The sequence below is a fragment of the Sarcophilus harrisii genome, chromosome 3 (assembly GCF_902635505.1).
Source record: "Sarcophilus harrisii chromosome 3, mSarHar1.11, whole genome shotgun sequence".
In the NCBI taxonomy this organism is placed as follows: Eukaryota; Metazoa; Chordata; class Mammalia; order Dasyuromorphia; family Dasyuridae; genus Sarcophilus; species Sarcophilus harrisii.
Window position 1 is genome coordinate 522,453,070 of NC_045428.1, and position 27,423 is coordinate 522,480,492.

Genomic DNA, 27,423 nt, shown 5'->3' on the forward strand with positions numbered 1-27,423 from the left:
TCCTTGCATTGAGTGAAATGAAACTTAATAGGGATAAATATAAAGTTATTGTTTTTTGTATTTGGTTTTTGTAAAAACCAATTCCATAAGTACAGGGTGGAGAGGATGTAGCTTGTTGTGAGCAGTTAATTAACAGATCTGGTGGGAGTTAGTAAACTCTACGATCAAAATGAGTCAAAAATATGACATGGTAACCAAAAAAGCTAATATCCTAGAAGAGACAGGGTCCGGGAGGAAGGATGTCACACTTTACAATATCCTTCACAGGTCAGACCACATCTGAAAGATTGTATTTAGTTTAGTACAAATAGAGGTAAGATGGAATACATCTTGATAAGGATGACAGTTCTGGGGTTCAGGCTTAAACCTGGCAGATAATATCATATAGGTTTGGTTGGAGGATTTAGAAATGTTTAAAATGGAGAAAAAATTTAGGAATATGATACTAGTGTTCAAAACTTTACAATACTGATACATGGATTAGTCTTGCTCTGTTTAGTGCAGAAAGCAAAACTAGGAACAATGTACTTAAGTTGCTTGGAGGGTTAATGTAAGGGAAAACTGCCTCAAATGAGAATTGTCCAACTAATTGAATGTGGTATTTCGGAAGCAAGTGGGTTCTTTCTCATCAAAGCTATTCACGTGGAAGCTGGATGACTATTTGTTGGAGATGTAGAAAGAATTCTTGGACAACTTGCAGTGCTTCTATTGTCATCTGTTGCCTAGACTATGACAAATTTCCTCCAAATTAATTTCTTAGGCTTCAGTCTCTGTTCTTTAATTCATCTTTGAAAAACTGCAGTTAGGTGGTGCAGTGGATAGAGTTCTGGACTAGAAGTCAGGAAGAATGGAATTTAAATCCTGCCTCAGCTTTGTGGCATTGGACAACTTTAAATCAGCCACCAGCCTCAGTTTCCTCATCTGTAAAATAGGAACATGTAGATCACTTTTCATATAAAGCACTACAGAAATGCTAGTTTTTGTGGTTCATTGTTTAAAATTTGATGGTGTTGAATGAATGTAAATAGCAATTGTTTTCTGTTCTGGCCAGAAACAGAGAATTTGGTTGATATCTTTGTGATGATAGGTTGAACCTCAACTCTTATTTTGCCTTTAGTCAATGAATAGTCATGGCTTTAGACAAACAGAAATCTGAGAAAGGCCTTAATTTAGAAAGACCAAAATCACCTACTGCATCCTGGACCATGGCCAGTCACCTTGACCTTTGTCTTGCCACTTTGATGTCTCTGGAAGAGTAATGATTTTGTGCCACTCTGCCTCACTTATAACCAATTCATGAAGCCATTGGTCCTCTCTGAGAATGAAAAATGAAAATTATAGTGGCAGCTTTTATTATAATGGACTACCAAGATAATAAACCTAATACACAGATCTTCATATTTTCCACTTCAAAATTCTTTAGTGATTTCCCATTGTCTCTAGGATAAGATACAGAATACTTATCCTGGCATTTAAAGCTTTCATAATCTAACTTCCTCCTATTTTTAGAGTCATATTTGATATAATTCCCCTATATACTCACTGTTTCAGTCAAAGTAGCCTGCTAGTTACCTGCTCTCTGTTTGCATTATTCTTTCTCTGGTCTTGCCTTTTGCCCAAGTGATCTCCCATGTCTAGAATATGCTCCTTCCTTACCATCCTTCTACTTCTACTTCTATTCCTTCCTTACCTTTATCTTGTAGAATCCCTAGCTTTCTTTAAAACAAAGCTTAGTTGATTCCTCTTCCTATATAAGGATTTTCCCGAGTTACTCCCCTTCCTTCTCACTACCATTCATTAGTACCATTTGTACTTTCTCCTTTTTAAAGTTACTTTGTATCATTTTCTATATATCCTCTTTATTTGTTTTCAAATTGCATCTTTCAGTAGAAAATAAACTCCCTGAAAACAAGGACTATTTCATCTTTGTCTTTGCACTTCCAGTGATTGTCACAATGCTTTTTTGTTGAATTATTTAGGTTTGAGTTAGACTCTATGCTCTTTGAGCATCTTTGAGGTCCTTTTCAACTCTTAGATTTGGAGGATTCTATAAAAGTGTGGTGACAGTTTCAGGGCCATGAGAGAAGAAAATATAGAGGAAGAGGTGATCAACAAGGTCAAAAGTGAGAGAAATCAAAAAGAATAAGGATTGAAAAAAACCTTTGGATTTTGTGATTAGAAAGCTACTGGTGACTTTGGATAGAGCAATTTCAGTTGAGGATTGGTTCAGAAACCAGATTTCAAGAGACAGAGAGAGTAGATAGTAATGAAGTGGAGTTCAGACCACTTTTCTTTTGATATGGCAGCATTGGGTTAGATCTTGATATTCATTTATTTCAGTTCTGTGACTGCATCAGGAATTGCTGTGGGTCCTGCCATCCACTCTCTACTTGTTGGAAATCTTAATGTGGCCTCTTCCATTTAGCTTTTGCTAAAATTGGAATTTTTCCTTTTGCTGGTTCCTCCAGATGGAAATAATCTTACCCCTGATCAAATCTCTAAAAGGATTTGATTCAAGTTTTATATTTTAATGGTGCAGTTGTGGATAGAATATTGGACTTGGAGACCTGAGTTCAAATCTTGCCTTGTATACTTAATAGCTTTTTGATACTATGTAAATCAGCTAACCTATCTGTAGAATGGGCATATTAAGAAGACCTACCATACAGGATTGTTGTAAGGCTCAACTAGGGTAAATGTATGGAATCCTAATGAATGCAACTCTAAAGCAGTAAGTTAATGCTAGATATTATCATTATTGTTTTTACTGTTAATCAGTATGTTAGCTTTTTGTGTACTTTGTTACTAGGTTGTAAGGTCCTTCAGCTTTTGTCTTTTTTCACTATATTCCCAGTGCCTAACATTGTATCTTTTCTAAAGGAGGGTTTTTAAAATGATTATTTGTTAAATTTAGCTAAATTGAAATCATTGTATGTTCAGTTTAACTGGATATTCTGCCTTGTTTAGTTATCATATGTGTCACTCAGTACCATATCAAGTTTTTAAAGAATTAAGACACAATAAGATAAAACTAGACTCACCAAAAAAAATTTGCCTTTTGCTGATGATTCATGTCTGTTAGTGCCTGCAATAACACAGCTGTGGCTCAGGAGCAGAATAGGGAAGCTTGGCTAGGGCTGAGTGCTCCCGATCATGGGGGCAAGCCGAATGAAATGTATTGTCAGAGACTACTGAGCTCAGTAATTCCTGCCTTTGATCCTGTACTCTGCATTTATTTTCTTTGTTGACCTGTTTCTTTGGATCTAGTTCCTCATTTAGCTTTAGCCCCAGTGACTGAACTGTCTGTTATAGATGGCAGACAAGCCCTTCTCTCCTTCTCTTTTGCATATTGGTTGATCTCTGGCTTTTTGACCCAGAACACAAATATCTGTTTGGTCAGATATTTGCCTCTGTCCCTCTAGTATTGTTGAAGGATCTTTGGCTTTCTTCTTCACACCCTGAGTAGATTCCTATTTTGGAATCATGGTAAAGCCAGGTGGATCAGAACAATATAGAGGACACTTTAATTATTTGAATTTATTATAAATATAAGTTGCAATGTGAAATTCTATAGATGAGGGAAATGCATGTTTATCATAACTTAGAATTTTTAAAATTAAAGCTGCATAGCAATGTGTTTTATTGTTATTTTTTTCCTGAATCACAAAAACAAAGTTCAGGATATATAAATATATGTCCATATATGTTTCTGATTATTTTGATTTTAAAAATGTTTTAAATTAAAGCTGTATAGCAATGTGTTTTGTTGGGGTTTTTTTTTTGAATCACAAAAACAAAGTTCAGGAGAGAGAAATATATGTGCATATATATTTCTGGTTATTTTGATTCCTCATAAAATCAGAAGTTCCCTTTATCATAGATCATAGGATCATAGATTTAGAACCAGAAAGAGTTTTATACATCATGGACACCAACTCCCTTCTAAAACTGAGTCAGAGAGGTTAAATGACTTACTAGGAGCACACAACTACCAAGAGTCTGAGACAGAATTTAAACCCAAGTTCAAACTAGGACTTTCCTTTCCAGTTAGTCAATAAATATTTTTAAAGTGCCTACTATGTGACAGCCACTGTAATAAACTTTGAGGACCCTAAAATAGGGGAGAAAGATAATTCCTGCTTTCAAAGAGTTCATAGGCTAATAGGGAGACAACACACAAAGTATTAGCTACAAACAAATTATATGCAGAATAACTTTGAAATAGTCGTTAGAGGGAAGGCACTGGAATTAAGCAGTATTGGGAAAGATTTCATGTAGAAGGTGGAACTTGAAGGAATCTAGGAAAACCAGGTAGTGGAAATGAAGAGGGGGAACAGAGAACCATAGGCAGGCCAATGACAGTGGGGTGATAAATATGGGGTAGGGGAGAGGAGGGATTGAAAAGGTAGGAGGAGGGACAGGTTATAAAAGACTTTGAAGACAAACTAGGAATTTTATATTTAATCAAGAAGATGAGAGGAAGCCACTGCTTTAGGTGTGAGGGCACTAGGGCAGGGACAGAGTCAGAGGAGAGAACCAGAATATGTCAGAGAGAAGTCAGGAAAGTAAAACTGATCAGCCTTGGTGATAGAGTGGAGGTAAATCTGTAGCTACTGCACTACCTGGCTGCCTAACTCTTAATTCTTATTGAGGTCAATTTAGAAATTAGCTATTAATTAATTTCTGAAATGAGATTGCGACACTGATATTGTGGGAAACAATATAGGAAAACAATCTTCCATATAACATTGGATGCAGAGAATAACAGAATGATATAGTTCCTACCAGGTGCGCTGTCCTCTCACTATTCTGTTTGGAATATTTTATTTATATAGAAATATCAGTTTTATTTCTAGAACTGGTCAAGAATAAACAGTGAGAAGGGGAAAAAAGGAGATAAATCAATCAAAAGATGCAGACTGACATACACTGTTACATGAGTTTTGACTAAGTATGGTGGTAAATGCATGGAACTTAAATTTATAACCCTCTCATGGAATGTCAAGATATCTCCTGGGAAAGAATAATACTGGGCTATGAGCAAAAGAAGTTTGAGAACCATTGATCTACAAAATGAACTAAGAACCAGCAACTGGCTTCTTCCATTTATATGCAGCTATTGTCATTCCCTGGGTAAATGAGATCTTTTTAGGCTAGACAATATTCTGTCACTGCTTATGGAAACTCATCCTGTGGGAATGACCCAAGAAGTGGTTAGCAACTTGTGGTTACCATTGAAGGCTTTATTTTATTCCTGCTGTTGTTATGTTCAACATATTACTTTTTTTTAAAGCTTAGGTAGTTTGTAGGAGGATTACAATTCTATCAGGGAGAGGATAAATATAATAAAATGTATTTTAAAATATTAGATTTATTTAAATATTTTAACTCTGCACTTTATTTTCATATCCAATGTGACAGATCCTGTCCGCAATAATGTCATAAGATCATGACTAAAATTGCTCAGTAAGAGTAAAACCAATGCATTTTTTTCCCTGAGGCAATTGGGGTTAAGTGACTTACCCAGGGTCACACAGCTAAAATGAGTTAGATGTTTGAGGTCAGATTTGAACTCAGATCTTCCTGACTTTAGAGCTGGTGCTCTATCCACTGCACCAATTAGCTATCCCCAATGTTTTTTTTTTAATCCATGAAATATACAACTATCAAAATAAATCAAATTTCTGTGTCTTTATAGACAACATAAAGCTTTTACTTATTAACAGATTCATTCAACAGACATTTAGTATCTATTAAGTATAAGCACTATTCTAAGTGCTATGGGGAATAGAGAGGAAGAAAATTTTGTTCTTGCCTTCTAGACCATTATAGTTGAATAGGAAAACTAAATCATGTACAGAAATGCCTATAATGCAAAGACTTAGGAGAAGTATCAAATTTAATGAACAGTAGGAGACAAGTACATTGAATAAGCAGCTTCCTGTACAGAGTAATTCAGGTTTGTGGGGGAGGGAAGTGCTTGGAAAACTTTAAAGTGATGTAAGGATCTTGGCTGTTGCATCTATTTCAGGAGAATAATGAAAATTTCCTTGTTTCCTGAGATAGGCTCTTGTCACTTTTGATGGATGCCAATCATAGATTCATTCCATTTCTTTAAGGTATTTCCCTACTGAAATGATAGCAGCATTAGGCTCTATCTTTTATATTGTAGTACAAATGAGTGAGCCTTATGTGAGGGCAGATTTTGATAGGAAAAAGGAATTGACATAGCATTAGGTTATTGGGAGGCTAGAAAGGAATACAAAGGAGTTCTTGAGATTTTAGGAAATAATCTTTTCCCCAGTTTTATGGGGGTTTAGCTCTACAAAACACCATATAGCAGAACTATGACCAGTACCACCAAGACTAAAACTGTTAAAATTCAAAAGTGCAAACAGCAGCAGCAATATCAGTTCTGATAAAATTTTATACTATTGATTAATAGAACATAGCACTTTTATTCCTATTTATAGTTAAATGCAGCTGCTAAAAGAAAATTTTATTTTATTCTGATCTTCAGTAAAAAGGTGATTAATTTTAGTTAATGAGCTTTTTGAGTATTGTGGATCTGGTGATATAAAAAAAATTTTTCATAGAGATATATATATAGACACAATATATGTGTGTGTATATGTTTGCACACACATATCTATATATTTATAACCAATTATCTTAATCTTTTCTCTATGACCTTGGGGTAAATTAAAGCTAATAGGCCACAAGGAAAAAGAATCCCTGATTTGGTGGAGAGAACACATAATAACTGATAGGAGGTCTAGGTTCTATTCCTGATGACAGGTAGAACTAGATTACTTTGGGAAATTAATTTAAGCTAATTTTGTATATACAGCCAAGCAAATGGATTGCAGTTTGGTGGACTGATTCAAATGAAGCTCTGAAGGTTCTTTTTGGTTCTTTCATGCTTAGTTTGTATACAGTGATCATAGAAAGCCAGAGAAAATCGATAGCAATGAATTGAATTCTAACTCTGCGTCTGGTTTTGGTTAGAGGGAATTGCCCTTTATTGCTCCCTGTCTTAGTTTTTCTCTTTATAATAACACGTAAGTATTGATAAAGTACAGTTTCCAGTGATGAGTTAGAACTTGAAAAAGTTTACATCCCCACCAGAGTGGGATTGGGACTAAGAGGCAGGGCTGGAGAACCCACACAAAATGATTCATCCGTGGACTATGGGGCCCTGAATTCAGTGTTCTACCCAAATGTGGAGGCTGCAGGATGTCTGAAACCTCATTGTTTCTTGCCGACCACATAACAGTGAATAATAAAGGCAAAACTATACCATTATTGTTAGCCTAAAGAACACTTTGTTTTTCTTAGATGAAAACTCTTTATTAAAACCTCACAAACTTGTGTTATGTATTTTGTTTGGATACTAAACATTTTCCACAAGTTGATCTCAACACTTTGCTGTATTGCAAATAATCTTTAAGCCATTTATCTTATAGCTAGCAGCACATTTTTCCTAACATCTTTTTTTTTTTTTTTAAATCGATATCTTTTGTTTTTTTATTGTTGGCAAAGGTTTCTAATGAGAATTCTAGTTTCTTTTAGGTTATCATCCAAAGAAACTAAATGATTCACAAATCAAAATAAGAAGCCATATAGGACTTGTGTTAAGTATACCCACACACACTCATATATGTACATGTCTATCTATCTATCTATACATGTATATATGTGTGTATGTGTTTACATACACATATACATACATATATGAATGTTTGTATATGCATACTATATATGAATAAGTAAATAAATCATCTTTTTCAACAGAATACCAGGGACAGTTGGGATATCTATGAATTTGCAACTATGTAAGTATACCATCCCCTCTACTCCTACTCAAGGTGGTAAAATTATCCTTAGGCAACCATTTCTATTTCTTTTTTTTTTCAAAATTTCTATTTCTTTCAAGAATTATCTCTGAATTACACCTCTGAAGAGGCTAAGGGTTTCTCTAGTATAGTTACTCATAAATACTCAGCTAATGTGCTAATCTAATATTGTTAATCAGCTGATATGGTCTTAATATCAATTTATTAATTAATATCAAATCAGTTGAGGAAATGAATATTTACTGAGAAGGTATAGCAAGAATCAATGTACAAAATCCCTTCTCTCCCCCCCCCCCCAATTAAAGGTGTACTTACTTCTCTACAAACCCATTCAATCCCTGGGGAGAGAAGACTTGAAGTGGTTGCTGCAAGAAACTTCCTCTTCCAAAGCATGAGTGGGAGGAGGAGAAATATTTTCTAGTTCAGGGAATGCTTTTCTATCTTAATGGAATTATCACCAAATTTACTTTTGAATGTTTAAAGGATGAGCTTTTCTCTCACCCAAGGGGGCTGTCTTCTTTCTAGGCTAAGTTAAGCAGTTTAAATAGGGTCCTAACAGAGAAATTCTCTACTTGAGACTTTAGCTATTAGATATCTTAGTTTTTGGAATCTAAAAAAGAAGATAAGCATTTTTTCCTTTTTTTTTTCTTTAAGACTTCTATAGTATAATAGTTTTCCTGTTTGTTTTCTTAAAATCAGACCATTTTCTTTCAGATAATTTTTGCTCATACAAATGCATACAAACTTGTTGTAATGATATATCCAGTATGAGTATTACAGGCAATATGACTATAGATTTTATATATCTAAATTTTTGATGCCTAATTCATAAATGCTCTTTTCTTTCCTTCTTTTTTTTTTACTTTTCTTTTTTCTTCCTTCCTCCTTCTTCCCTTCCTTCCCTTTTATTCCTTCTTTCCTTTTTCTTTCTCCCTCCTTCCCTCCCTACCTCCTTCCCATCCCTTCCTTCCTTCCTTCCTTCCTTCCTTCCTTCCTTCCTTCCTTCCTTCCTTCCTTCCTTCCTTCCTTCCTTCCTTCCTTCCTTCCTTCTTTCCTTCCTTTTAAAAAGTAGTTCTGGATTGCTTGTCTTATTTGTGACATGATCTCTTTTTTGTAATCTTTGTGGCCCATAGGGATAAAATTTGCCTGCTGACTTAGAAACCCTGAATAATCAAACCTAAATGGGAATTCTTGGGAATTTTCCTTGGGAATTCTATACCTCTTTGAAAGTTTTGTGTGTGTGTGTGTGTGTGTGTGTGTGTGTGTGTGTGTCCTTTTAAATTAGCCTGCTTGTTCTAGAAAGAGGTGAATTAGAAACTCTTTTTAGATTGTTCTTGCAGTGGCAGAAATCTACTGAGAAAATTTTGGGTGTCATATAGAAGAAATTTGGACTTTCAAGGAATTTGCCTAAAATAAGAACCCTTTGAGAAATTTTGATATGTCTTATGTAAAAAGGGATATGTAGCAACTTTTTCTGACCTACAGTTGAATGGCTTTATATCTTCAGGGAATCATGGAATGACTTTACCTAAGACAATTTGGTTTCTCACTTAAGAATGAAGGGATGACTTTCAGTTGGTTCCACATCCTAAAACCCTGTAAGGAGAATTTAATGTGCTCTGGGAAGCCTTGCAGAGACTAGGCTTTCACTTTGAGGAAAAAGACTTGTCTATCTTTTTCTTATATTTGTGGTTTTAGGATAGAAAAGGCCTTTTGCAACTAGTAATAAAGTGATTTTATAAAATAATATGTTTGTTAAATTTTTTAGCATGTATTTGGAAGTATATAAATTTTCAGATTTGATTATGAATTGTCATAGAAACGTTTCCTAAAATTCTTTAGTACGAGGCATTGGAGAAGGTATTTTTTTAAAAATATGTTGAATCTACCTAAATCACCAGCCTATTCCAGGTATGGAGCTATATATTTTGCCACAGTTCTCTGGTAGTTCTACTAAGAACAAAAAATGTGGAAAAAGCAGAGGTATGGGATGGGGAAAAGAAATATAAGAGGATAAATTTCACTATTATTTTGTATAGCACTCTAGAATAATTAGTTTAGTTGATAAGGAATTGAAAAAAAGCAAATTAATTTAGATAGTATTGCCATTTTTAGAATTTTTGGCACAATCTACTCATGAACAAGTATTATTTCTCCACTTAACTAGATCCGTTTCTGCAAAGCTTGGCTTATAGTTGTATTTGTGTGGTTCCTCTTATATCTTATATACTTGTCTATTATTTTGAATGGATTTTTTCTTTCTATCTCTTCTCACTAGATTTTGTTAATAATGTATAAAAATTTGGATGATTTTTATTATAATGCTTTTACATTCTCCAACTTTGCTTGTTATTGTTTTAATTATTTTTCAAATGATTCTTTAGGATTCTCTAATCATCATGTCATTTGCAAAAATATGATAATTTTGTTTCCTTTTTTTCTTATACTTATTCCCTGAATTTCTTTTACTTATGTTATTATTAGAACTAGCATTTCTAATACAATGTTATTTAGCAGAAATGATAATGACTTTTCCCCTGACCCATGTGAAAGTTCTCTAGCCTTTCTCCAATAAATATAGTGGTGGTTTTTGGTATTAGATATTACTTACCATATTAAGGAAAGGTCCATTTATTTCTATGCTTTTTAGCCTTTTATTATGATCATTATTATTATTATTATTATTATTATTTTTGCTGAGGCAATTGGGGTTAAGTGATTTGTCCAGGGTCACATAACTAGGAAGTGTTAAGTATCTGAGGCTACATTTGAACTCAGGTCCTCCTGACTTCAGGGCTAATGCTCTATCCACTGTGCAACTAGCTGCAAAAAGGTATTGGCTCTTGGCCTTAAAAACAAAAGCTTTCCCAACATCTATTGATATAAATCATGTGGTTTTATTTTTGCTATTAATGTAGCTTATATGCTTATTAAACTGATTCTAAATTCCTTGTATGAATATAATCTATTATGTATATATAATATTTTAAATACCTTACTGTAGCCTCTTTGCGGCTTTTTTTTGATGCTGATATTCTTTGGGGTATCAGTTTAATTATTTTCTTTCTGTGCTTCATCTTTCCCTGGTTTAGTTTTCAAGATCTTATGTTTATCATATAAGGAGTTTGAAAAGATCCCTTATTTTCTTATTTTTGTAAGCAGTTGTCTATTTTCTATTTGTCTATTATTGTCTATTTCCCCTGCAATTAGATTAACTTTCTTTAAAGTATTAGATATTGTGCATTACAATGTAACATATTAATTATTCACATTGATTCATCATCTACAATGTCTTTAAGCATAACCACAAATATATTTGTATGTATGTATATTTAATGCATAAAAATGTACTTTTTTGGCACAGACATATGATTTTATTGATGTAGAGTATTTCTGGTGAAGAAATATTGAAATTTAATCTACCAATGAAGATCTATAACTTGTTTATAACTTAAAAAGTTATTTATAACTATAGATAGATAGGTTATAAATAACATACAATGTTATAGAGGCATTGAGAAATATGTCCAGTGTCACACAGCTAGTATGTATTAGAATTGAGACTTGAATACAGGTTTATCTGACTCTGAGACATACTCTCTATTATGCCATATTGTGTCTCATATGACTGACTTACTGAGTTGTCCTTCAGTATTTCATAATAATGATAACTGTAATCCTATCAGCTCATATTTATATAGTGCTTTAAGATTTGCAGAAGTATCTTAGATTATTTTATCTGATTTTCATAAAAATTGTGTAGAGGTAGGTACCTTTAGTTTTATTCTCTTAAAAAAGTGAAATTCAGAGAAGATAAGGCATTTTACCAGGGCTACACAGCTAGTAAGTGTCTGACTAGAATTTGATGTATAAAATGGGTGCTGAAAAGTATGTGAAATCCTTTCTATTTTCATTCACTAAGCACTTATATTAAAAAAATACAAATTGTTCCCTGAAATATGTTCCATAAAATACAATGTCAATTTTTGGTGGCAGAACTATAGTTCTTTAATAAAAGAGACCTTGTAAAATACTATACTCTAGCTTTTTCTATATGAATATAATATAGATGACATTTTGCAGTTTAGTGGGCTGTTTTACCAATTTTTAACCTTGACACAAATTAGGGAAAATCCCTCATCTTTTATCATTCATGAGCCATTTTCCTTTCCTTGGCACTCTGTTATCCTGCATACTGAAAAGAATATATTTTAACATGCTATGGTAAGCTTGAACTCAATTATTCTTAGGATACTTATTTGGTTTAAAAATCTGTTTTATATTAGTCTGGTAAAAAAAATTGCCTTTGTAGATTATATATGGGTGGGAAGTACTTTGGTTCATATAAGCATGAGGTGATTTAAGAAACTTCCACTTTTTATGATACTCATTAGTACTGGATTTGAATCAAAATGACTGATCACCTTATGAAAAAGGGTGTTCTTTACATTCACTGATAATATTTCCCCTGAGAAATATTAAGGGTAGTTGGGATTTCTGTGAATGTGCAATAGACTGACTATAACTTTTATTATTTGTTTCTAGCTTTACTAAATTACTGATGAGTTACAAGATTCAGACAGCTTCCTGACTCTCCTCCAAGTCACAGAGTGTCACATATCCGTTAGTCTCCTGTCTCATATTGCACCAAAAGTGCCTTGGAGGATGTACTTTCCAAGAACTGGAAAAGACTAAAATTCCATTTCTACCTGATGAATGTTTGCCCTTAAGCCAAACTATTCCCTGAACCCTGTGCTTTGCTTTATTCCATGAGATAATACATCTGTCTCATAGCAAGCCCTGATGTTGGAGTCCCCCAGGCCCACATCAGATTTGTCATATGAAGTAGATAGACTCTGAACATCTTGAGATCAGATTTTTTTGGATCCTTTCTTGTATCCCCCACATTTAGCACAATGCCTGGTACACAGTATATGTTCAATAAATGCTAGCTGACTGACAAAATCAATAAACATGCTTTATTGCTGCATCACCTGATTTGCCACTCTGATACCATTTTGTTTCTATATTATACTTCAGCCCTTCTCAGGATTCTCTTAAAGCTTCCACAGCTCAGGTTTGACTCTCAGTTGTACAAGACTATTGTATGATTGTGAGTATAAAACTGAGAGGAACATGCCCTATTTTATATAGCATCAGTTGCATTTTTCTGCTATAGCACAATATCTGATTTTGGACATGACAATTGTGGACTAATGTAGCTTAAAAATGGAGATAACACAGAGCAAAAAAACAAAAATCAACCAAAGGAAAATTGGCCTTATGAGGAAAGTTGGAAAGAACTGTGATATTTTAGGCATTATTATTATCTCATTTTACAGTTGAAGAGCTTGGGGTGGTCAGAAGTTGACTTTTTAGGGTCACATAGTTATTACATTTCTGAGTTTAGATTTGACTCACTTCTTCCTGATTCTAGGCCCATGCCTCTATTGGCAGTGCAATTTAGCTGTTTCTAACAGGTTGTCACCTTGGGGTTAGGTGTTATTTGTTTAATATGATATAGAATCATGACTAGAGAATAAGGGAAGGAAGAGCTAAAAGAATACAGTGATAAAATAGAATTGATAGTCTTAGATCTTGCTTCAAAGATTGCTTAGTAGGTGGGAAGGTAAAATCTTTTAAGGTTTCAAGGGAAAAACTTTTGATATCTTGTTTTGTCTATTTACTGGGGGCAGGTGTTTTAGTGTTAGTGGTTTTCTTCTCTTTGAGTTTCCCCTTAAATTTTTTCCCTTTGAAGTTGTATAGTTCTTTGTTGCAGGATTTTCTAAGATTTTTTGGAGGGGTGATCCACAGACTATTTGCAGGCCTATGTGGACATATGAAGAATAATTTATGTCTTGCCTAAATCAAAATGGTAATATATTCTGATCACTTTAGGCAAAATAGTTTTTTAAAATTATATCTTTGCAAGCACAGAATAGTTTCTCATAGTTCGTTGTGTTTTTTTAAATCGACTTCTTTGAGTTATAGATCAATGAATTTGGATTTATGTCTCAAAAAAAGGAACACATATTTTCCATTAGAATCACATTATAGAATTAGAGCTGGAAGGGGACTTGGGTTAGGATTATCTGATTGAACATAAACATAATGATTGATTCAATTGAATTTAACAAACATTTATTGAGTCTATTCAAAGTATTGAAAAAGACTTTGGAGATATAAAGAGACAAATGAAAAAACAGTCCCTATTCTCAAAGTGTTTAGAATCTATTAAGAAGAAACAATAAGTATTTGATTAAGTACTATATAAGAAAAATATATAGAGAGAACATATACTGACACATGGAAGTGAGGGAGAGGGATTATAGGCTTCACTGGGGAGGAGACATTGGAGAACTTTAATATAGACAAATTCTGAGTGTGGATAGTAAGGTGGGAATATAGGAATCTAGGTATGAAGAATGGAAAGAAATATAGTTCCTTATTTAGGGAATAGCTACTAGTTCAGTTTATTTGGAATATAGAGTTGTAAGGGAGGTAGCATGAAATTAGTCTAGAAGGTAGTTGGGGAGTCAAAATAGCAGAAGCTGGGGACTTTGAAATAGTGTACAATTAGCCTGTGAAGGAAATAAAAAATGCAGAAGCTGGGGACTTTGAAATAGTGTACAATTAGCCTGTGAAGGAAATAAAAAATGCAGGAGGACAAAAATAGAGGGATTAGGAATTCTATGTAATGGTTCATAATCATCGCCCAGAGTTCTTTTGCTGGGTGCAGTTAGTTCAATTCATTACTGCTCTATTGGAATTGATTTGGTTCATCTCATTGTTGAAGAGGGCCACATCCATCAGAAATGATCATCATATAGAACTGTTGTTGAAGTATATAATGATCTCCTGGTCCTGGTCATTTCACTCAGCATCAGTTCATGTAAGTCTCTTCAGGCCTTTCTGAAATCATCCTGCTGGTCATTTCTTACAGAATGTTAATACTCATATATCACAATTTATTCAGCCATTCTCCAATTGATGGGCATCCACTCAATTTTCAGTTTCTGGCCACTACAAAGAGGGCTGTCATAAACATTCCTGCACATATAGGGAATGTAAAGATTTCATCAAAAATTTAAAATTTTTTTTGCATATATCATTTATTGGTTACAATGCAATATAATTACATTAAATGAGGACCTTTGAAGAAAGAATAAAAATTATTTGAAAACCAAATGACTTAATTTTCAATAACTGATGAAAATAAATAAATTATAAGAACAAAAGAAAACTTAACAAAAAATGATAAGATAATATACTAAAACCTGTGAGATGAAGCTAAAGTAGTTCTTGTAGAAAATGCATATCTTTAAACTTTTTAATCAATGAATTGGGCACACAATTGGAAAAAAGATCCTAGCACAATAACAAATAATCCCCCAATTAAAAACAAAGCAGAAAATTTGAGTATCAAAGAAGAAATTAAGTTGAAAAAAATCACTAAGTTGATTAATAAAAATTATAGCTATACTTTAAATAAAAATAAACTAAACTAATTTGATTTCTAAAAGAAATTTTGTTTGCAATAAATTGTAGTAAAAATAAAAAAAATAATTGAAATTATCAGAAACTATTTTGCCCAATTATAGACTTAAAATATGATATATATTATAAAAAATATAAAATTCCCATATTAACAAAACAAGAAATAGAATACTTAAATAACTCAATAAAAACTGAACAAACTAGAATGAATTCCCACATAAGAAGATCTTTAGGACCATATGGACATACATTCTATTAAACATTCAAAGCATGATTATTTCTAATAATATAACCTTTTCAAAAATAGGAAATGATGGGGCCTTTGAAACTCTTTATATGACATGATTGGTTTTGATTCCAAAACCAGGGAGAAACAAAGCAAATAAGTAAACAAGTAGATCAATATTTCTAGTGAACATTGACCAAAAAAAGTTAAAATAGAGATGTCATATCTGAGACATATAAAGAATTAAATAAAAATTATAAGAATAGAGCTGTCTTCCAGTAGATCAATGATCAAAAGATATAAACAGAAATTTCTCAAAGGAAGAAAACCAAACTATCAACAATCATATGAAAAAAATCTCCAAATTTCTAATAATTAGAGAAAAGCCAATAAAAGCTTCTTCAAGATAATTCCTTACACTTATCAGATTGCAAAAGAAAATAAAAGAGGAAAATGGAAAATGTTTGAATCGCTGTGGTAAAACAAACCACTTATGCACTATTGGTGGGAATGTGAAATGGTCTAGATATTTTGGAAAGCAGTTTGAAATCATGCCTGAAATGTCACTAAAATGGCTATGTATTTTGATCTAACATATCATTATTTGGCCTATACCTCAAGGAAATGAGAGAGAGGGGAAGGGGAAGATGTACTTAAAATGTAGAATTCAACATATATTTTTGGATGTGGCCAATTTGGAAATTTGTTTTATGGGTCTATGTATCTACAGGAAAAGTTTTATTTTCATTTTAAAAAATTTAATAGGGTAAGAGGGGAAATAGGAGGGACAGATAATAAAATATATAAAAAGTATAAAAAAGAAATAGATTTTGTTAGAGTGAGGAAGAGAGAGATGAAATAATAAAAAACTGTTTAAAGAGGGGGACTTTTAAATTCAAAATTGTGGAGGTTTCACAGTTATAAGCAATACTGAAAAATCAGGTATGTGAATGATTAAGGAAGAGTGAGATTGTAGGCCATGGGATTGAGGAAGAAAATGAATTAGACAACCTAGAGATCTACACACATACATACACACACACACACACACACAGATACACACGTATATATGCTGATATGTGTATATATGTGTGCACAAATATATGTGTATATATACACATTCATATATATGTATATATATGTATACACACACGTGTGTGTGTGTGTGTGTCTGTCTGTCTCTCTCTTTTTTTCTCTCTCTCCAAGTACCAAATATGAGAGGAGATGAAGGGTTGGTTTGCAAAGAAAAACTGTGAGCTGGATTCTACGAACTTTGAGAAAGGAGAAATGACTTCAGGTCCATTGATCATGATGATACAAAGAGTTGGAGTTAACCTTAAAGGAGGAAAGATTGCTAGTGATGGTGTCAAAGGAAGTGTCTGAAGGAGGAAGCAGGGACCAAGAAATATGCCTTTTCTCTTCCCCTCCCAGCAATCTGTTAGAGTGAAAAATTGGATTTGTGATGCAATGTCTTCCAGAGGAAGCTAAGAAGGCAGGAAGACAGAAAAAAATGGCAGAGTTCAAACCAGATGTCTGGATTCCCAGGGACTTGAATGAAATAATAATAATAATAATATATGCCTGGTATCGTGCTAAGCACTTTACAGTTATTATCTCATTTGATCCTTATAACATATAATTCTGAAAGGTAGTTGATATTATATTATTATCCCCATTTTACAGATTAGAAAATTGAAGTTAAGTGACTTACCCAATACATGTCTGGGACTGGAATTTATTCTCTGAATCCAGGCTCAGCACTATCCATTGAACTATCTAGCTGTCTCTTATGTGGCACAATCTTAGTAATTATATCCAAGAGGGTGGGGGATGAAATACAAGCAGAATACATCTCACATTTGATGCACGCATCCCTCTTTATTCCAGATTTGGTCTCTGAGCCCTTAGCTTTTTTGGCATTCATTCTGATATGTGATGCTAGAGATGGATGACCTTTAGGCTTTTGCTGAAAGTCCTGGTTGTTTGAGTTGCAGGTGTGGTACCTGAGGTCTGTTAGGCAACTTTGTCTAAATTCACAAGAGAAGTCTGAATCCTGATCTTCAGGTAAGGTCCCACCTGGCCTCAGAAACCTGAGTTGAATGAGTTTGCCCTTAGAATGTTTGGTAATAGTAACACTGAATTAACATAATTGCATGGAATGGATCTATCAGAAGAGATCATGATTTCGATTCTGCTAGCTGTGTAACCAGGATTAAGTCACTTAAGTTCTCAGAACCTAAAATAGAAATAACAATCTCTATTGTACTTCCCAGGGGTGTTGTAAGGTTCAAAGGAAACACTGTAAGGTGGAGGGAAAAGAAGGTGGAATTTGGGTTGGAGTTATCTAGGTTCCAATTATGACTTTTCCACTTACTGTGCAACTTTAAACAAATTCATTAACCTCATTAGGTTGTCAGTTTACTTCCCTGAAAAAGAGGAGGTTTGAAAAGAGGCAGCAGCGTGGTGTTTTGGAGAGGGCTGGCCTTGGAATTAGGAAGACAAGTTGACATCCTGTCTTGGATATTAGCTTTGTAATCCTGTCCAAGTCACTTAACTTTTGTCAGCCTCACTTTCCTCATTTGTAAAATGGGGATATTAGTAATACTTGTCCCATAGCATTGTTGTAAAAATTCAATGAGATAATATATGAAAAGTACTTTGTAAACTTTAAAGGACTATGTAGATGCTTGCTATTATATAACTGCTAAGGTCTTTTCCAAATAGAAATCTCTTATCCTAGGACTAATCTAGTCTAAAATGATTTTGGAATCTTGGAGTATGAATACCACTTATTGTTTTGAGGTCAGGGCATGAAATTTCAGAATATAAAGGACTGGTAACAGAAACAATGAGGTTTTAAGGATCTCCCCTTCCTGATTTATAGTAATCATATTGTATTTTGTAAAGGATATGAAACCTTGAGTACCTTATAGTCTGAGGGCTCTATTCTAAGATTTGTAAAAAAAATGTGAATCTTGTAATGGTCTAAATACAGTAAAGAAATATGTCTATATGTATGGGGGGGATTTTTGGAGAGATATATGACTTGTGATTGCACGTGGATGGGAGAGGAATGGGAAAACTCTTGGAGGAGTGAGTGAAGTTGGGGAGAAAAGTAAGGTAACAGGGATAAGGATAAAATGAAAGGCTGAAAAAAAGAAATAGTAAAAATAAAATGGAAGGAAATTCACAAATAGTAATTGTAATTTTGAATGTAAATGGGATGTTTATAGCAGCTCTCTTTATGGTGGGAAAAAACTGGAAATTGCATAGAATCCCATCAACTGGGAAATGACTGAATAAGTTATGGTATATGGTTGTGATGGAATTATACTGTGCCATAAGAAATGATGAGCTCAATGATCTTAGAAAGGCATGGAAAGATTTGCATGAAATAATAAAGAGCAAACTGAACAGAATCAAGAGAACCTTGTATACAGTTATTAAGAATTTAAGAATGACTGAGTTACTAAGTCATTTTGACTATTATAAGTTATAGAGGGCCACAGACAGTGGGGGAACTCTGGGTGAGGTATAAAACTCTTCAGTCCAGAGAGAACTGGCTAAAATGTCTGGTTCAGCTCCCCATCTCCCCTAAGGGCTCTCTGCCTTCCTGAGAAGTCAAGGGGCGGTGACAACCTATGTTGTAATTGAAGCAGAATGACAACAGATGGAAGAGGGATACCAAGTGGCAAAGAGTCATCTACACACAGTAGCAAGTTGTTTATGTGGTCCTGCATGTGCAGTATATAGCTAACTCATGTGCAGTATTGCTTTGGTGATATAAGGGTATGAGAGTATGTAAGGGGAAGAGAACTTGGAATAAACGGACTCCAACTTTGACCATCCTTGGGGCTCTCACCTCATCACGCCTCTTCTAAGACCAATGATTTGGACTGGTCCAGAGAGCTAGTTTGGACACAATAAGTACACAAATTAAAAACAAAGGACATAGGAAGACATATGTCATCTACATCCAGAGAAAGAATAAATAAAGAAGTATTTCTAGAACAATTTCACATTTTTATATATCTATTACTGTTTAATAGTAGTTTTTCTGAGGGGGAATTTAAAAAATTACACAATCACTTTGTTGTCTAGTTGTACACAGTAGATTTGCAGTTTCATATTCATCTTTTTTGTTGTATTGTTATCAGAATGCTTATTTTGTTATACAACTTAATAATAAAAATAAATAATAAAAAAGAAATATTTATACTTCTTTATATTTTTTGAGGTAGAATTTCTTCAATCAACTTGAAAGAATTATTTCTGCCATATTCTTCAGACTCAGCTAGATGGTCCAGTAGATAGTGAACCTGAAGTTGGGAAGATCTGAAGTCAATCATACCCTCAAGCACTAGCTATAATGTTCCTGGGCAATTCACTTGAGTTTTGCTTCACTTTCCTCATCTATAAAATGAGGTTAATAATAACACCTTCCTCCTAGGATTCTCAGGAGGATCAAATGAGATAAAAATTGTAAAACACTTAACATATTTCTGGGTACATAGTAAATGCTGTATGTTTGCCATTCTTATTACTAGCTTTGTGACTCTGGGCAAATCACTTAATTTCTATCTACCTCAGTTTTTTCAATTGTGGAACAGGGGATAATAGTAGCACTTATCTCTCAGAGATGTGAGGATCTAATGAGGTGATATTTATATAGAGTTTAGAATAGTACTTTGTCATCATTAGTCATCATTATATAAATGCTTCCCCCCCACCTTTCTCTTTCTTTTAAAAATGAAGGCAGTTGGTGTTAATAACTTGTCCAAGGTCACACAACTGGCAAGTAGTAAGTGTCTGAGTTTGCATCTGAACTCAGATCCTTCTGACTACAGGATTGGTGCTTTATACGCTATCTAGCTATCTTTCTTTCCTTTCTTTAAAAATCAAGGACAAGCCTGAATTGACTCTGTAAGGACTCATCCTAGTCAGTCTAAGGAGATATCTTTGGGAGTTAAGAAGAGAACCAGTTATGGAGCTCTAGCTCCTGAGAAGACATCACTTTAGAATTTTTGCTTTGAATTTGAATCTCTTCTGAAGTTTGGCAGGAGATAGGGGCACTTCTTTCTCCTTATCTCCACCTCCACTTCTATTAGCCAGTGCATCTTACAACAGAGTAATACCCCACAGAGAGCAGACCTATTGAGTCCAGCTGTGGGAATCAAGTTAAGCTGGAGAGAGGGGTAGCCTCAAGGACCCCAGAGGAAAGATGTGACCAGAAGAGAGTCTACATCTCAGGAGAAAGGCAGAAGGCCTTCCCAAGAAAAGAGAAAACATCAGAAATCTATAGTGCTAGAAGTGTGACTTGCTGTGGCCCATGTGTTTCCCATATGGGTGCATTTCTCTTAATATATGGTACGTGTATGCCCACTCTTCCCACTGGCATGGATCTATTTGTGGGAGAGTGGGTACACATGTACAATATACTTACCAAGTTTATGGGGAGGATGATTTATGACTACTATTGTTACTAGCACCACTGCAACAAATAACTTTGCCTTGAGCTAACTTGTGCCGGTCCTCTGGCTGACTAATAAAAGTAAATACATTGGTTTGCGAACTATAATTCTAGGAGTGTGAACTCACAAAGTATATTGAAATTAAGGTAATCATTTTCCAGAGGACTCAACCTGTGAGTATTAATTGGAAGGAGGGAGAGCTCTAGAGTAGATACTACATTATTACATAAATGGGGAACATTCATAGTGGAAAAAGAAAGTGCTGGATCTGAAAGCAAAGGATCTGTGTTAGAATCCATCTCTATTACTTACTTCCTATGACCTTGGGCAAGGGTCTTTTTTCCCTCATGTATAAAATTAATAAATTGGACTATATAACCTTTTAGGTCCCTACCATTTTAAAATCTTTGATTGTGATTTCTTGGAAAATTAGTAAATACAATAAAAATACTAAACCAATTTACCAACTCAAAAATTTAGTTAATTTACTAAAAGAAAAAAATCTGTTATGCTTTTTTTTTCTCCTTCACTGACTTGATTAGTTGTTAGGCTGAATTCACTGTCTAGACACTGCCTAATAACTTAGCAAAATAATTGCTTTGATTGAAGGCCGTAGAACTCAGTATTCAAAGTTACAAAGCATTCTTGGTTACTTTACATGCAATCACTAAAAAAGAATCACTGAAAATGAGGTTAATTCAAGACAAATAATGGTGAAGCTACATAAAAAATAGGGAATCAAATAAAATGTGAATGCTTTGTTCTTTAACAGTGAAGATGAAAGATTAACCGTTCTTCAGGTCCTAGCCTAGTGATTTTTCTCCTCCAAATGACTTTGAAAAGGCCAAAGATTAAAACTGTGTTTTAAAGTCTGCTTCTGACATCATTCTACAAAAATGTCATTAAAGAAAATGAAAATGACCTTTTCCTATGCTGCAGCAGACTTTTGAACAGGGTGTTTTCTTTCTCTTTTACTCATTTCCTTAATAGTCACTTCACAAAAGACAAGATGAAATGAATTCAACAGAAATGTGTTTTGACAGGTAATATAGTAACTTCTGCTCTTTCTCCCTGCCAAAGGATGAATTTTGACTTCTTTATGCAAAGCATGGCAATCTGAACATATTTTTTTCATCCATAGGAGAGAAAGTGAAATTAGAATATGCCAAACTCACTCTATTAGTCCAAGGTGAATTAAATTTCTGGATCCCAGTGAAGTATCTAGGGTAAAAACAAACAAACAAAAACAAAAAAACAAAAAACCAAACTGTTGTAGTCAAGTAAAATCATATGAAAAAAACAGTTATTAAATACATGCAATGGGTAATATATTGTGATAAGCACTGAGGATACAAAGAAAGGCACAGTCTAATCAGGAAGATCACATGAAAGTAACTACATGCAAACAAGATACATGCAGGATAAACTGGGAATACTCTTGGGGAAGGCACTAAGATTAAGGAAGACTGGGAAAGAACTGAAGAAAATAGGACCTTAGCTAACACATGAAAAAAGCCAGGGGATCTAGGAGGCAAATGAAGAGGAAGAGGGAGGTCCAGGATGGGGAAGAGCCATCAGAGATTCCTTGGAGTTGAAAGATAGTTGAGTAGTCTTGTAGATTATTCAAGGTTGTAATATAATAGCTGGATCACAGATTTAGAGATAGAAAAGACTTTACAAGCCATTAAATCCAATCCCTTTAAAAAAGAAGATAATTTAAAGCCCAGAGGAGTTGAATGAGGTACTCCTCATACAAGTAGTAAGTTAATGATGGGATTTGAGTTCAAGTCTTCTCTACCCACTGTATCACCTAGCTGCCTAACTATCATGGAGCTCATACAGCAAAGTATTCCAGCTGTGAAGGACAATCGACAGATATTTATCAAGTGCTTTCTATTTGCTGATAACTGTGCTAAGTGTTGGGTTTGCAAAAGAGTTTAAAATATTTCCTTCCCACAAGCATTTTACAATCTGATGGGAGAAACAAAACACAAATATAAACAAAGCAAACTAGGATAAATAGTATATAATGGGAAATAATAGAGGGAATGCACTGGGATTAAGAGGGCTTGGAGAAAGCTTCTCATAGAATGTGAAATTTTAGTCAGAACATAAAGGAAGCCAAAGAGATCAAAAGTCAGAGCAGAAGAGGAAGACATTCCAGGCATGGGAGACAGCTAAAGAGAATGCCTGGAGCTGAATGTCTCATTCGAAGAACAACCAGGAAGGAAGCTACTGTTGGCATACCTCTGAGAATTCATTGTCACCTTCACTCAGTGAAGCATTGATGTAATTGCATATCTGAAAAAAAAAGATTTTGTTTTTTTTTTCTTAGAGCACATTACCAAAAACACAAAAATAAGGGCTTTTATCTTACCCATCCTGAACAGCAATAACTTGGTGGGACTTTGGTATGGATGATAAAATTAATAACTAAGGCATGGGTTTAGTGAGCATTCTATTTAAATGTCAATTGTCATCAGAATTGTTACTAAGTTCAGAACTTCTTTCATCATAGCTTTTTAAGTCTAGGTTATATAGATTAAAAATAAACAGCTTTTTTTTTTTTTTTTTTTTTTTTTTTTTTTTTTTTTAAAGGAGAAAAACTAGGGATTGGATACATTTCATGGATCCAAATTAGAGATCTATATATAGACAGTTCTTGTGGTCAACAAACTTGCAAGAGAACTTGTTCAGAATTCAAAGTTGGACTAATAAAAGACATCAGACTACAATGCTCACTTTGTTTGCCCTGTTTAGCTGAACCAGAATGTCTTCAAGTTTCATTTTTAATTTTTTAATAGTTAAAAAAATTTGTCAACATAAAAACAACAGTAAAAGTGAGGTGTTTGCTGACCTGCTAGGATTTGAGTCCATCTTAAAAACCGTGAATGAAGGTGGTATACAGATTTCATAATGCTGCCAATTTTGTATAGTTTATACAGTGCAAGACAGGAAAAAATGAAGTTACAGTGTCTGGGAATTTTCTCTTGATGTATGAAGTAGCTTAAATCCCTGCTACTCTGTTCCTCCTAGCACAAAGCATGTGAACAAATAAATAAAAGGTCTGATGTGTTTCTAAGTTTTTTTTTCTTATTCTCAATATCTAGTTTGATGTTAGCATATCTCTCTCTCTCTCTCTCTCTCTCTCTCTCTCTCTCTCTCTCTCTCTCTCTCTCTTTTTCTCTCTCTCTCTTTCTTGTCTCTTTCTGTCTCTGTTTTTTTCCTTATCACTTTCTCTCTCTTCTTCCTTTATTGCTTACCCTCACTTTCTCCATCTCTTCCCCTCTTACTGCTCTCTCTTTCTTGTCCCTCTCCTCTGTATATGTTACCTCCCTTTCTGTATAAATATATCTATACATATGTAATACCTATCACACACACATAACACATGTGTACGTATGTGTGGATGTATATGTATATATATATATATATTTATGTATTACTGTTGAAGGAAGGAATGTGTACTCTTGGCTCTCATTAAAATTTTTATTATATACATCCTGTTGACTATTCTGAACTTATGGCAGAAAAGGGAAATATCAGTGGATTAAGATAGTGCTATTAACATAGGTTTGAAACTTTAGCTTAGGTAATTATAAATCAGGTAAAGCAAAGAACACGTTAGTATTTATTATAATGTTGATAATATTTGTAAGTAGGCCTTTTAGCACAGTGCCTGGCACATAGTGCCAAGAAGTACTTATATTAACTCAGCACCTGCTCTGGTGGCAAATTGTCACCAGGGGTGGGGGGAAATGCTTGGGATAAATGGTCCTTTTTTAAGGACTGAAGGGGGAAAATTGGATTAAAGAAATACAAACTGCCAGAGGACCAACTTTTCAACACAAAATCCAAGTTGTATAGAAACCATGTGTCTGATATGTTTATTGTTATTAGTTTTTCGGCCCCACAGTCTTTAAGAGGCTTGACTGGCTCACTTATGTAATTCAGCAAGATAGATACAGCTGCTTTATGCATTTGTGCTCTATGGGACTGCTATACTTCATCTCTTACTTACCTCATCTTTGTGGGCAAGGGTCTGCTCTGGCATCTTACTTCATAGAGTTGCAGCTGGAGTTCTGTGGCTGTCTGGTACTCTTCTCCCTGCACATTAATATGCTTTAATTGTACCAGTGGTTTTCTCTTGAAAGTAATAGCAGGAATCATATTTTTGTCTAGGTGGAGTCATTCTGTCTTGTTATCCTAAAATTTAGTTTGAGAAGGGAAAAGAAAATTTTTCTCTTTTATGTACTTGAGCCAAAGACAATTCCCCTTCATAATTTGAAAGAGAGAGAAGGTAGATATGGAAAGCCTATTCAATTTCATTAATTATAGTATCTTTTAGCTCAAGACTAGCTGTGGAAATTTAAAGTTTTTTTTTTTTTTTTTTTTTTTTTTTAAATAACACACTAATGGCTAATTCTTTCTTAAAAATGGATAATTGTTCTTCACCAGAGTTCTGGCTAGGAGTGAAGATGATCACTTTGATCACTTTGAATCTATGTAGCCTCCAACAACTAGTTAAAAATGTGAAAGTCTGGCTAATTAGTCAAATTTCCTCCCAAATATGGGGGGCATCATAAAGACCAAATATTCAAATGACAAACTGACTTAAAAAAAAACACCTTTTCATCTGTTTTCCCCAGTTTCCCTTTAGACATAGACACTGTTATAATGACACAAGTTTGTGGAGGTATGAAGACTTTATTTAAGCCATAGTCATAATCTTCCAAATTGGAATAAAGATAGAATTCCAAAATCTTAATTTTGCCACATCAAAGACAATGAAATTATTATTTTGTTATGATTGGTAATGGTCTCTAATCATGTAGATTTAAATTGTTTCTCTAAGTTAGAATTATAGAAAAGATTCCTTTCTCCTTGGATTGCTACAAAACACACACAATTTCAACATAAAGAAGCCTCCATGTTTTGTACCTTTTCCCCATCTTCTCACTTCTAAATGCAATTCTTCTAGGGTAGTATTTTGCCAATGGCTGTATCCTCAAGCAGAGAAATTGGACTACCAAAATTGTGATGATTTTGGAACTGACTTGGGATATTAGACTGACAAAAATTTAAAAAGGAAAGAAGCATCTTGTACAATTTCTTACTTAAGTAATTCAATCAGTCACAGTGCTACCCTAAGGAATTTAAAGATTAATTCCTTAAGTGAGACAATGTAATCACTTTGCTCCCCAAAGATTTATAGTACAGTACAAATAGTGGGCAATCAATAAATGTGTGCTAAAATGAATGAATGTAATTCATTGCATAATTCAGACTAATCCCATTCTTTGTTAAGGAATTAGACAACACAGTTTTAACTGTGGTTGCTAATATGTTGCTAGTTGGCATAAACTGTATCAAAAGGGATTTAGGCTAGAAATAGGAACAATTTCTTGACTCTTAAGATTTTTAACATTTGAAAGATATTTTTTGGGTAGTTATGGAGTGTGGGGGAATGATCAGAAAAGGATAAATTAAGCTTTGCTCTAGGATGGGAGTAATTTAAAAGACCAGTGCAGATGATTACAGCCCTCTAAGAAAGCAGACTGGGAGGCAAAGGAGCTGTAGTGAAGAGGAGAGGATGAAAGGGTGGTGAGATTAGGTATATTTCATTTAAGACAGTGGTTGGAGTTCAATTCTAGCCAGTAGGTTAATTGGGTGAGAAAGACCTGAGCTCTGGCCCTGCCAAGGGATCAGTAGAAGATTTTGGCCCAATTTACTGCTTGTCTCAGTAACCACAGCTATAGTACACTTCAGGACTTACCTGAGATAGGGGCCAACACAAGCAAAGCAGAGATCAGTAGTTGGCAATAGAATGAACCCTTCTCATCTGCTCCCTGGATCTCATTTGGTCCAAGGCTAGTGAAGGGAGTCAGTGTCAAAGCTGGGGGCAGCTAGAGAGCTACATGGGGTCCTTCTTGTAAACTAAATCAAGGCTTTTTAAGACTTTCATTTTTTGAGAAGAAAATGAACCAGGATATTTCCAGGAGAGAAAAATGGCTTCCCTAAATTTAAGAATTTCTAGCTGTTTCTGGGCATGGTCTGCCCTATGGAAGGAGGTCCTTCAGACAAGGAAAGGTTTAGAGAAGGAATCAGCCAGTCAAGCATGGGGATCTTTCCTTCTTTCCTTTTTTCCCCTTTAAATGTGACCTCCCTGGAATCTAAAGCTTCTCCATCTAATACTAACTTCCTGGTTTCCTTTAAGTTCTAAACAAAATCTTATCATTAACATGGAGTTTTTCCCATTTTAATTTTAGTGCTTTCCTTCTATTAATTATTTCCTATTTGACCTGTATTTTACTTACTTTTTATGCTTGCATTTTATTTCTTTTAGAAACTTCTTTTGCCTCCTTTGTATTCT